The 13,659-nt window shown below is 38.3% G+C and overlaps 1 protein-coding gene across 2 annotated transcripts in view; it reads right to left on the bottom strand.

Moving 5' to 3' along the window:
• The window catches only part of MORC1 (MORC family CW-type zinc finger 1), an 81,082-nt gene extending 72,862 nt beyond the window's left edge, over window positions 1–8,220 (bottom strand). For both annotated transcript variants that reach the window (XM_083362631.1, XM_083362630.1), the window contains exon 1: window positions 8,171–8,220. The gene's annotated coding sequence lies outside the window, so the exon portion shown is untranslated. The remainder of the gene's footprint in view (window positions 1–8,170) is intronic.
• Window positions 8,221–13,659: the final 5,439 nt, after the last annotated feature.

Raw genomic sequence — 13,659 nt, forward strand, 5'->3', positions numbered from 1 at the left:
ACATATCTGGAGATCATCAGGTTAGAAAAATCTGGTATACAGCTGTATATTTTAGATTTTGTATATGTTCTGAACCCATGATTGTTAAGCCTGTGGCTTTATCATTTCAGTGGCTTGGGGACTACCATTTGCCTCTCAAGAAGAAGATAATGAATTTTTAGGACTTAAGAGGCTACCCTACCCACCCAATTGGCATGCATTTACAGTGTCTGAACAGGTACTGACCTTTTCTAACATTTTAAAAACCTGTATTTATTACTTAATTTCTAATTCACTGTTCCCTGGGGGAGCTTATGGCTCTATGCTGGCCTAAAACCTTGTGATGAAGACTTCAGCAGAGCAGAAATGACTCATCTAAAGTAATGCAGTCAGTTCAAGGGCTGAATGGAGCTTGAAACATACCCCACACGCCCATTCACAATCAAAGATTTTGCTGAGATACTAGTACGGTTTAAAAAATAGAGTTCATCAGATTCATTATAGGGCTTTTGATCTACTTGGTTTTTCAATCACACATTCAGAAATATCAAAATCATAATCCTTATAGACAGAATTGGAAGAACATTTCAGAATTCTCGGTCTGAGGATCATGGTTTATAACCACAACTCATCTGGGATGGGCCTGGTGCTAAGGGATTAAATTCTGATGTTTATGTTTAAATAGCCAGGGCTTTTTTTGTCATAGAACGCTCAGAATGGAGTTCCGGCACCGTTTTTGGATGGAACCTTGTAGGGTAGGCAAGGCGGGTTGTATAACATGTGAGTTCCGGCACCTTTTTCTTTTACAAAAAAAAGCACTGTAAATAGCTAACACTTCTCCAGTCTTACTCTGTGCAAAAAAGAAAATAATGATCATATATTCACTGTGAACAATTGAGAAATAAATGAGGACACAAAGGAGTCTCAGGCTAAGAAATTAGAAATTCAGAATATGGTACAATCTAATTTTGTGAACGTGAAGTCTTTAATTTTTTTGTTCTTGCTTTTTAAATATACTGAAAAGTAATTTGTTATCATTCTCACCCCTGTAATTCTTTATTTGTTTTTCAATGGCATCTTACATTAAGAAATAAAAAAATTCCTAATATAGCAATTACAGAAATGTCTTTCTGGGGATGAAACATTAAGAAGCATGTTCACCCAGAAAGAAAAGTAGTCTTAGTCTCTATTGCCCCAGGGCACAGGAGTAGAAAAAATGAATTAAAATTACATGGAAGTAGAATCAGAAGAAAGTTCCTGACTGTATAAGCTGTCAGCCAGAAGAACAGATTGCCACATTGCGTGAATCTATTTGCTTTTTATGGAGACAGACATGTAATGGTCATTGATTAGAATTCTATATTTATTCATTAAATTCAATATTGTGTAGAATATTCCTGATCATGGAGGACAGAGTAGTAATCTTTAAGTTCCTTTTCTACTCTGATTCTATGAAAATTTTGGATTTTAATTAATTTTTGAATCTTAGTCATATATGCTCTCAGTTTGTGTTTTTCTCTTATATTTTCATGCAAAATCAGCAATTGCTATGAGGTAGTGTGTTTTCCCTTCCCTTCCTTTCTATATTGGGTTAATTCTGTTATATAATAAAAATAAAGTAAACTAAACCATGATAACCAGATTCATCCTCGAAAAAAAGGAAGGAAGGAAGGAAGGAAGGAAGGAAGGAAGGAAGGAAGGAAGGAAGGGAAAAAGGAAAAAAAGAAAAGAAAAAAATACTGCAAAATTGCAGAAGGATAAATGCAGGACTGCCTATCATACTGGTTGGGAATTATAATTACCATATTAGGACAGCATTAATTGCAAAAGACAATGTGCTTTTTTGGGGTACTGGGAGGTGTCCAAATTGTTATTATTTCAGTTTATATACTGTCTTTCTGTTCAGACTACATGTAAGAATGATAATCTTTAGCTTCTCTGAGATTGCCAGTACTAACTAATGTCCATAGAACATCTTTTCCTTGTAAAACTGAATCACATTTTTATTCTAATCAGATGAGTGAATATTGGTCACTACTGAAGAGATCATCACAGTATTCCATGGACATAGCCAGGTAAATCATGGAATTGGAAACTTTTGAAAGAATTTCTTTATTTACAGCATTTAATGGGATGGATATTAACACATGGGTTATATGAGAAATCACACAAAGATATTTATTAATATTTTTGAAATGTGTAATTTAGAAATGATTGCTAGCAGAACCATCCATTGCTAAGTAGCCTAATAAATAGATATAATACATGGGGAACTTTAAAATGCTTGCTTTACACTGGTGAATCCTTATATGAAGAACTGTAGGTGTTACATGATGCCATGCAAAACGAGAATTTGGCACTGGGGATAAGAATTGGCAGGGCATTCCTGAAGAAGGAGAAATTCCCAATGATTTGTTAGTGACAAGACTTCTTTACTCTTGGCATGAAATCTTGGAATGAATTTCATTATGATGTAGAAGGCTATGGATCCACTGACTTTAATTTAGCCTAGACATGTCAAACACAAGGCCCGTGGGCCAGGGCCAGCCTACTATGTGGTTTCACCCAGCCCAGGGACCTGCTCTGGAAACAGTGAAGGACCGGCCTGCCTTACCTCAGCCTGGCCCAGGCCAACAGGGAACTGATTTACAACCTGGTTGTGTCCATCAAAGCCAGAACGTGCTCAGCCTTAGATCCACGGGGCAGCCCTGCCCCGCCCCCTGGGCACACCGCAAGCAGAGTCCAGCATCCCTGCTGACTGTCTTGCCCTGCAGGTCGACTTCACCCAGGATGCCGGTGGGGCAGAGGCAGCGAGGCAGCTCCTTGCTGATTCCAGGGCTGCTCCGTGGAAACTTCATTCCTTCATTCCTTTCTTCCTTCCTTCTCTCCTTCTCATCTCTTTCCTTCCTCTGTGCTCAGGAAGGAGTAATGGCAGGGGGAAAGTTTGCCAGCACTGCCTTGTTGCCTCTGGCCTTGCTATCCTATGTGGGAGGGCGGGGGCTGTCCCAGTGAAAGGAAAGCCTCATTGCTGCGAGGCTGAAGGTGCTGGTGGGAGGGGTGATGGTGCTGATCTACAACCTGGTTGCATCCATCAAAGCCAGAATGTGCTCAGCCTTAGATCCATGGGGCAGCCCCTCTGGGTGCGTGCGCAAGTGGAGTCCTGCATCCCTGCTGGCTGTCTTGCCCTGCAGACTGACTTCACCCAGGATGCCAGCTCTGGCCATCTCCTATATGCACACCCAGGAGGCAGGACAGAAGTGGCGGGGTAGCTCCTTGCTGGTTCCAGGGCTGGTTTCAGGGCTGCCCCATGGATCTAAGGCTGAGCACATTCTGTCTTTGATGGATGCAACCAGGTTGTAGATCAGCGCCAAAGCAGAGTAAAGGAAAATATTTTCCTTTGCTATATTTCCAGTCTGAATTAGACCATGGCAGGGTCGCTGCAAGAGAGCTCTTTTAATGAGCTCTATTAATAGAAAAACAACTAACTTACCTCTTTTCCTAAATGCTAATGCTAAAGCTGTTGCACATAAAAAACAGAGAAGCTCTGATCAACTATCACAGCCACCATTTTGACAGTTCTCCTGTACTGTTGTCTGTAGACGCCTCCACTAAATGTAAGCATGGTATAAAATGAGCCTGGTTTGTTCTCGGCCTTTTAAATGGCCACAGACTACTAGCAAAAGTGGCATTTGATCACAAGTCAAGGAGGCATTGAGAACTGTTTCCCTTTTTGTATTTGAGTATCCAAGAAGGGACAGGAAAGGAGAAAGGGAAAGAGGAAAGACAAACAAAAAAGAAGGAAAGAGGGGAAGGAAGAAGAAGGAAAGGAGAATGAAGAGGGAAGAAAAAAGAAGAAAGGGGGAAAGGAAAGAAGGAAGGAAGGAAGGAAGGAAGGAAGGAAGGAAGGAAAATCATAATGAGAGGGAGGAAGTGTCTGAGGCATGTCCTACCTTAGCACTTGGCCCTGAGCAGCCCTGCTGCCCTTTTGCCATCCCTTTGTCCCCTCCTCCTGACTTCTTCTGATGGTTTCCCATCCTATCACTGAGGATGCTTTGGTTACAAAGCCAGGTCTCCTCACATGGAGAGGGAGTGGGCTTCCCTCTGACCCACACATTTTGCCCTCCCGCAACACCATGAGCAACTTGGCCAAGGAGAGCAAGCACAGCAGCAGCAACCTCGAGGAGGAGGTAAGGGCAGCTGAGCGTCCCCTTGTGGAAATGGTGCTAGGCTAGGCTGGGCTGTGGGGTCCCTGAACTCGATGGCTGGGTGCTTGGCCTCCGCTGCCCAAGACTCTAGGCAGCCTGCGCCACCGTCCGCCCCCCACCCCCGCACGGCCTGAGAGGGAAGGTGAGGCTCCTCCAATGGACCATGTCCTGGCACTCACCCCGGTCCCACCTTCCTCCACCAGAGACCCTTGGATCTGCCCCAGGCCTGCCCAGGCCTGCACAGATGTCCCTGACATGAGCAATGTCTAGCTGACCATGCCCACTCAGTAGGCCCTGCCCACCCAGTAAGCCCTGCCCACCCAGTAGGCCACACCCATGCTAGCCACACCCACTTGGCCCCGAGAGCAACCACAATACTGATGTGGCCCTCAATAAAATTGAGTTTGACACTCCTGATTTAGCCAAATGTGTGAAAACACCTCTTTTAGAGCACTGAAAGTTTTTGGAATTTTTTTTGTTACCTTTAAAAGGCTTTCTGAAGCAAATTCTTTTTTTAATAGATTGAAGAATAATAAAAATACTAGAGAATTATTCTGTATGGCATTATTCTGTATAGCAGAGTTGAGTTTTCTCCATTAGTTATGAATTCCACCAGGTGCTAAAGCAAATTGGACATGAAGGTGGTCTTGATATTAATGGAAAAGGCTTGTTCAAAATTCCTAGTGGTCAAAAGCTGGATCACGGTCATAATTAGTTTTCACCTATTCCTAGGACCAATGCAAACGAACACCATTTTGAAAAATATTCCATTATTTAATATGATTTTTAACAAAAAAAATCTTTGTTTTTTTACAGGGACTATATTAGTTTTTACAAAAATATGTTACAGCAGCATGAAGAGCATCAGGTTTAATCTGTGACTCCCAAATTTATATATCTACATCCATGATATTAATCAACACAATTCTTCTGGAAAATCAGTGCCTGAGGTGAATGCTATTATGTGTAATTGACAAGGATCCAGCATAAATGTCTTCATCCTGTCCTGGAATTGATAAGGGTATATATATCCTGTGAAAAAAAGCGTCTAGGCCTTCAGCTACAATCCTCTACGAAAGAAATTACTTTTTAAGTTGTCATGCATAGGATTCATTTTCCAACAGGTTTTGCATGGAAATCTACCCATTGTCATACATAAATCAAAAGTAGTTGTTATAGCCTTTGAATGTGAGGAATGTCCTAGTCAATGTAATATTGATTTTGTAATCTTGATCATGAACTGGATTATTCTTAGGGATTGTTCGCAAATTAGATTTTAACTTGAAACTGTTCTGCCAGAAGCAATATGGGAGTATAATATTAACAAAGCACGCAGTCTTTACCTATCATTTTATTTATAATTCCTTCACTTTTGTGAACATATAAAAATCCAAAATATATATTACCACTTCGCTTGTCCAGATGCCTGTAATTCAAAGCGAGAAGAAATCTGTATATTCAAAACATATTCATTCACCCACTGGATCTTGACTTTATCTTTTCTTGGTTTACCTTATAACTGTTTAAGTACACTACTTGAATTTCATTCATCTTACTTTTATGCTTTTTCTGACTGTATTTTTCCACTTCTGTATAACAAAGTGAGCAAAAATACCTTATTACATACAGCCATTTTTGCTTCTTTCAACAACCATTAATTCCATACTACAGGCCTGATATTACCTTAGCTTGTAGGAAGGGAACTGTATTAAGGTATGGAAGGAAAAAAAAGGATATGGTAGTACATGTTTTTAAAGACATACATAAACCTCTATGATTTGTAGTTCACAACAACTTTAAAGGAATTTTTTAAAAAATATGTCAGAAAATATGCAACTATACTCCTGTTTTTCTTTCCTTTTCTCTAAGAATTAACTTGTCTTAATATTTCTTTGTCTATTTTACCCATCCTTAGTGAATATTCTGCCAAGGCATATATATTTATCTACTTTTTCTAGTTTTAACATGCATGTATAACTCTTAATTACTCACATGTATTTTCTCTGCCATGTTATTTGTCATTTACAAATTAATTTTTAGATCCTTGCTTGTACAACTCAATGTAGTGTATATAATGTTTCTGTCTTCTGTGTTTCCAACAACAACATGTTGTGAGATGGTTTGAGATGAGACAGAGTGATTGGCCCAAAGTACTGATCTAGCTGTTTTCTACTCACAATTGCTGCTAATCATGAGGCAACCATTTGGCAACATTTGCATACAAAGTTCATGTACATTAATATCCTCGGTCAACCAAATTCTAATACCTCAAAATCATTTTTGTATGTTTATAAGTTTCTTAAATAGTCAAGGAGATATACACATTTTTATCTTATTCCCTGGTTAATGTTGAACCATCCATTAAGCTTAGGTTCACTTTTGTCCCATCATATACAGTATAACTCTTAATACATTCAGCAACTAACCTTTGTACAAGTATTGCGCATATATTACCTACTCATTATATCATAAGGTTTCTCTAAATTAATCTATGTGCAACCTTTATTTATCTACCTGGCAATATTAATCTTTCCTGAAAATAGATGTTGCACAGCAGAATATGTAAAGTTTGAAATAACACTGAAACAGCCGAGAAATCAAACAATCTCTTTGAAAATTCATATATATACAGTAGGCACTCAGCTAAGTTTAAAAAAATGAATGACAGAATCCATCTACATTTTCATCAGTGTGAGATATGTGCATAATTCTCTTGAATAGTTCTGGTAACTTAAAGTGCAAGTTGCTTCATTAAACAGAGAGGAAGAACGGGGACAATTGTATTTGTTCCCTATCCTTCTGTCACCATTTTCATCACTAAGAACTGAGTAGTCTCCCATATCATTTCCCATGAAATTCACAATTCTAGAAAATAATTCCTTAAGACACCTGTCAGGCTAATATCTTCAAATTTATTTGTGTTTGCTAATTCATAAGCACAAAATAAAAGAAAACATAGTTTGCTCTGGACTAGGTTTGCAGTTTTAGATCTCCTTTTACCTGGGAACAAGGTAAGTAAGATAATTTAGTTAAAACTTCATTTGAGCAGTTATGAATACATCATTCTAACATTTCATGGCACATCTTCCCCTTTATCTGCAAATAAACCAACGTATTTTCTTTCTCTTATTATTTTTGTATTATCCCTTCAATATGCTTTTGTTTTTGTTTCAAAATATGACACTATTTTTTACCATAGGCTGGAATTGTGAATCATAATTTTCTATTAATAATATATGATTTTTAAAAAGATTTTAAGTGTCATGAAAATAGTTGCTTTTTTTATCAACATACCTTAATGGCACATCCAATTTTTATCCCAAGCATTATGGGACATACACAGTTATAGTGTACAAAAAGTATTCCACCTGTCCCAATGGGGATAGCAGAGGAGAATGCCACCAATTCTATTAAGATGTATATATGAATAGTTGGATCTAGGGAACAGCAATACATTCTGAATGTTCTTACACATTATCCTTTGCAAGACATGAGTATATGACGTGAGTATTCTTGCTGTTTTTAGTTAGGTAAATAGTACTTTGATTCCCTTTGGCTCTATTCATAAGAAAATATCTGCCTATCTAACATGATTTCTGACTACTAGGAAGTACAAATAAGAAATAAAAATACTGATAGTGTCAGAAGCGGATCCTTACAGATAGTTTAGATCAGCCATTCTCAACCTTATGACACTTCCTCTTTCATCTGAGCTGTGTTGGAGCTCAATTCCAACACATCTGAGGGGCATAAGGATGGCCAATAGGTTTTCAATCAGTCCATTGCAATCAGTCAGTTAAAATATTGTTTAAAATAAAATGGCAACACACATCATTTTTTTTCCTGAAGGACTCTAGACAAAGGAAGAGATACTATCTTCTTAAAAGATATGCCACCTCCTGCTGCTCAGCCCAACAGGCACATGAATCATCTAAAAAATAAAACACTGCTGCCTTTTTCAAAATGATTTATAATCTAAAGCTCACCTGGAACTTGGCCTAAACAGATGCAGTTGAAAGAAAGATATGCTATTCCCTGCTTAATGCCAGCCTCTCCTCCTCTTCTAAGGATCTCTTTCTGTGGAATTATAAACTAATAGGAGCATGGGATCTGCTCTGTCAAGCACAAGGCATTTCGAGAGCACATGTGCAGTCAGATATGATTTCTGTAACTGGATGACACATATTGAAAAATAAGTTGTCCCCCTGAAGATAACTTGCCATCTAAATTTGGAGTGAGTAACTTGAAACCAAGAGCTGCCTCTAGAGAACTTCTGTTCACAACTGCCAAAATGACAGGTTTTGGGGGCAGGAAACACAAAACTAGTAATGGAGGCCATGCTATAGATTTATTGTGGCACAAAAACAAAGACAGAAACAACCTCAAACTTCCTCCAGAGCATCTTGTACCCTATACCCATGTAAACTTGGTGTCAGATAAATGGTGCCAGATATATATGGCACATCTAATACCACTGCAGTGCGGTTACTAGTGTGTTTCAGAGTGTAATTCAAGGTGCTGGTGGTTGCCAATAAAGCCCTACATGGCTTGGGACCAGGGTATCTGCCTGACAGATCACCTCTTTTTTAATATTTTGACTAGTTTTGTCCCTTTTCAGTAATTAAATATAAATCATTACCAGCTTGTCACATTTTGTAAAACGATATAAAGGGGATTTTAGTTTTGATTCTACTTCTAAACCGAAAGTAATATTCAAAATGGTCACATGTACAGATACATCCATTCTAATAGTGATTTCTAAGTGAGCAAAGGCAGAAGCAAAATCTCAAGTTTATTAAGTGCCCTATATCTCAGGAGATGGCCAAACCTCAAAATAATAATCTCATTTCCTTTCAATCTTTGCAAACCAAAATGAGGTTTTGAAATTATGAATAACTGTCCATCTTCACTAGCATTCTGGTCAAAGGGCAGCTCTTTAAAACAGGGGTGTCAAACTCCATTTCATTGAGGGCCGCATCAGCATTGTGGTTGCCCTCAGGGGGCCGGGTGGGTGTGGCCTGGGTGGGTGTGGCCTACTGGGTGGGCGTGGCTAGAGTGTGTATGGCCTAGTGGGTGGGCGTGGCCAGCTCTACATCGTTCGCATCAAGGGTGCCTATGGGGGCCTGGGCAGGAGTGGGACAGATCTGAGGGTCTCTGGCAGAAGGAGGGTCTCTGGGCCAGGGCCAAGGCAGTGGGGGCCGTTCCCTCACTGTTTCCAGGATGGCTTCGCGGGCCGCATGAAACCACTTCGCGGGCCGGATCTGGCCCCCGGGCCTTGTGTTTGACATGTCTGCTTTAAAACAAGATGAGATTTATATACCATAATAACTCCATAATGAGTTTTATTTAGGTTTCTGTAAAGTGTATCTGTCTTTTTGCTAAAAGTTGACAGCACTAGTAAATAAACCAGTGATTTGAAATAGTCTAAATGGCAGCTGCTTGTCATTTTTTCCAACATAATTTCCAGATATTTGAGATTATAATTTCTATAATCACAACTATACAGGTTGTTCTCAACTTACAACCACAATTGTGATTGTTATGTGAGACATTTGTTAAGTGAGTTTTGCCTCATTTTACAACCTCTTTTGCCACAGTCGTTAAGTGAATAATTTCAGTTAATAAGTTAGTAACTCAGTTGTTAAGTCAATCTAGTTGCAAAAGGTGATCACGTGATCTTGGGAAACAGCAGTGGTCATAAACATGAACCAGTGGCCAAGTATATGAATTTTGATCACATGATCATTTATTTATTTATTTATTTAATTAAATTTTTATACTGCCCTATTCCTGAAGGACTCAGGGCGGTTTACAGGGCAGCATAAAATACAATATAAAAATAGTATAAAATTAAAATAGATTAAATTACTTAAGCCCAACAATTAAAACAATATTAAAAGCTAAAACCCCTTCAGTCCAGGCCTGATAGATCAAAAAACCAGGTTTTCAGGTCATGGGGTTGCTACAAAGGTTGTAACTCTGAAAAATATTCATACAGTGAGTCATTTTTTTCAGTACCATTGTAACTTTGAACAGTCACTAAATGAACTGTTATACGTCGAATACTACCTGTATAATGTTGAGGGATGATGCAGTTTAGTAATGTTAAATTAGCCACAATTTGTTCACCTCTGATTTATTGAAAAGTTTTAAAATACAGTTTTCCTTTAGAAAACCCCCCTTCCCCCTCCCTCCTCCCCTCCCTACCTCCCCCCTATCTCCCCCCCTCCCCCTCTCCCTCCTCCCTCCCCTGCCTCCCCCCCCTACTTCCCCTCCTCCCCCCCTCCCCCCCGACTTCCCAGAGCAAAATACAAGGTATATATCTAAAAAGCAATCATAAACAATCATATACTAACAATTATAAACTCTAAAATCCATCACTCTCTAGCTTATATAGAGTAAACCAATCCTTAATAATACTAAATATGTATAAAGAACTAAAATAAAAGAAAACTAGCGTCATTCCCATCTATGTTCTTCCACAATTCACTATTTCCTAAACATATTCTCATTTACACATCACAAGCACCTATCCCTATTAACCTCTCTAGCCAAAATAGGCTATAATAGATAGTTCTTACACAAATTAACCCGCATTAACCCACAAAACTTTCTTCCTCTTCCTCTGTAGTAAATTGTCCATTAATTCCAAATTGAAGATTCTGTTACCATACATATCATCCCAAAACTCTTAAAAACACAACTACCACTTGACTGTAAGTATATTGTGGAAGTTCCATAGATTTCTACTGGTCTTATTTTTTTATCTTTTTTGAGCGTTTTAAGGCAGCACGCGTCACCCTTTGTTCTCTAGGATCATCCTCTGATTTAAATCAAATTCATGCCAGCTATGAATAAGGGAGGCCAAAACCTACTACTTGTTAAGGTAGAAAAATGTGGGTTAGACAGCATCACCACCAGATGGATTCATAGCTGGCTGACCGGCCGTACTCAGCATGTGATTCTCAATGGAACTACATCTACATGGAGAGAAGTGTGTAGTGGGGTGCCTCAGGGCTCTGTTCTGGGCCCAGTGCTCTTCAACATCTTCATCAACGATTTGGATGAGGGGATAGATGGGGAACTCATCAAATTTGCAGATGACACTAAGCTTACAGGAATAGACAACACACCAGAAGATAGGCTTAAGATACAGAAGGATCTTGACAGGCTTGAACATTGGGCACTATCTCATAAAATGAAATTCAATGGTGAAAAAAGTAAGGTTCTACATTTAGGCAAGAAAAACCAAATACACAGGTATAATATAGGTGGCACCTTGCTCAATAGTAGCAACTGTGAGAGGGATCTTGGAGTCCTAGTGGACAATCACTTAAATATGAGCCAGCAGTGTGCTGCAGCTGCCAAAAAAGCCAACACAGTGCTAGGCTGCATTAACAGAGGGATAGAATCAAGATCATGTAAAGTGTTAATACCACTTTACAATGCCTTGGTAAGGCCACACTTGGAATACTGCATCCAGTTTTGGTCACCACAATGTAAAAAAGATGTTGAGACTCTAGAAAGAGTACAGAAAAGAGCAACAAAGATGATCAGAGGACTGGAGGCGAAAACATATAAGGAACGGTTGCTGGAATTGGGTACATCTACTTTAAGAGAGAGAAGGATGAAGGGTGACATGATAGCAATGTTCCAATATCTCAGGGGCTGCCACAAAGAAGAGGGAGTCAGGCTATTCTCGAAAGCACCTGAAGGCAGGGTAAGAAGCAATGGATGGAAACTAACGAAAGAGAGAAGCAACCTAGAACTAAGGAGATGTTTTCTGACAGAACTATTAATCAGTGGAACAACCTGCCTCCAGAAGCGGTGAATGCTCCAACACTGGAAGTTTTTAAGAAGAGCCTGGACAGCCATTTGTCTGAAATGGTATAGGGTTTCCTGCCGGAGCAGGGGATTGGACTAGATGACCTCCAAGGTCCCTTCCAACTTTTTTATTACTATTATTATTATTATTATTATTATTATTATTATTATTATTATTATTATTATTATATTATTATTATTATTATTATTACCTTCAGTCCTAAAAGTTCTGAAACTTGATTAAAGGGGGTGTTATTTAGTTTACATCAGTAAAGACTGACTCTTTCTGATTGTAATAATATTGTTCTGTTTTGATTAACCTACCATCCCATTTTTAAGAGTAGCCAAACTCAGAGAAATAGATAATGCAATGCCTCTCAACTGTGGCAACTTTCAGATATGTGAACCTCAGTTCCCAGAATATCAGCAATGTTGGCTGAAGAATTCCAAAAATTTAAGTCCACACATCTGGAAATTGGCAAGATTGAGAAACATAGAATTTTGTATGCTTTTATGTTGAAAAAAATAATTTTCTTTTCCTTATAAATTCTTGAACAAATGAAATGTTAACATTAACAGAGCATATAGATTTTTAACAGGAAAGAAATAATTATTTTAGAAAAATAATTGTTAAGGCTACCATACTGTATGTGAACTACAAAAAGCCATGCAAAAAGGGCTTGTTTTTGTAACTCTTTGCTGCCATCTAGCAGCATTCATCCTCATGTTGGCAATTCAGATATGATTTCCTAAATTTGATATCATATATGTCTTCCTTCTTTACTGCTACTCATAAATAGAAGCTACAACAAAATAGATGGTATTAATAACAAACCTTTTAATAGCATGCCTTTCTATGTTCAATACTTAGCTATAATCCTAGGGCTTGTTTTTGTAACTCTTTGCTGCCATCTAGCAGCATTCATCCTCATGTTGGCAATTCAGATATGATTTCCTAAATTTGATATCATATATGTCTTGCTTCTTTACTGCTACTCATAAATAGAAGCTACAACAAAATAGATGGTATTAATAACAAACCTTTTAATAGCATGCCTTTCTATGTTCAATACTTAGCTATAATCCTTTGCATTTAAGTTGAAAGTTTCAGAATGGGTACAAAAAGTAATTTGTGCCACTCCCCAATTGGAATGTAGGGAAGTTTGGATATGAATCTAACAGAAATGGAGTGTTCCAGGTCTAAGCTTCTTCTTGACATTAACTGATGTGTTTTGATATGTTCCTAATTGCTTGCAGTCACATGGAACTGACACAGCTGTTTTCTGCAGCATCAAAGAAGGAAAAAAGAGGAATATTCTGCTATATTATACATTAAAAAAGAGCAAAAGTTAACATTATGCTAAACATAATTAAACAATTAATTAATGGCAAGTCATGTGTGTCATGCAATGAAGCAAATCATCAGAGCTGAATGTCAATAAGTCTTCAATTGCATATTAATCTTTAATATCCTTTGAATCAGTGTATGCATCTGAATCCAGAATTTTCTAGCTTTTTTACATAGCCACCAAACATAACAAAATGTTTCTTGTTGTGGTTCCCATTTCCAGTATAAATTTAGAGTGTAATTAAGAATGCTTTAATACTATTTGTTGTTTTGGTTAGTATCATGAAGAAGATAGTAAAAGTG

Source organism: Vipera ursinii (genome assembly GCF_947247035.1).
Source record: "Vipera ursinii genome assembly, chromosome: 4".
NCBI classification, from domain to species: domain Eukaryota; kingdom Metazoa; phylum Chordata; class Lepidosauria; order Squamata; family Viperidae; genus Vipera; species Vipera ursinii.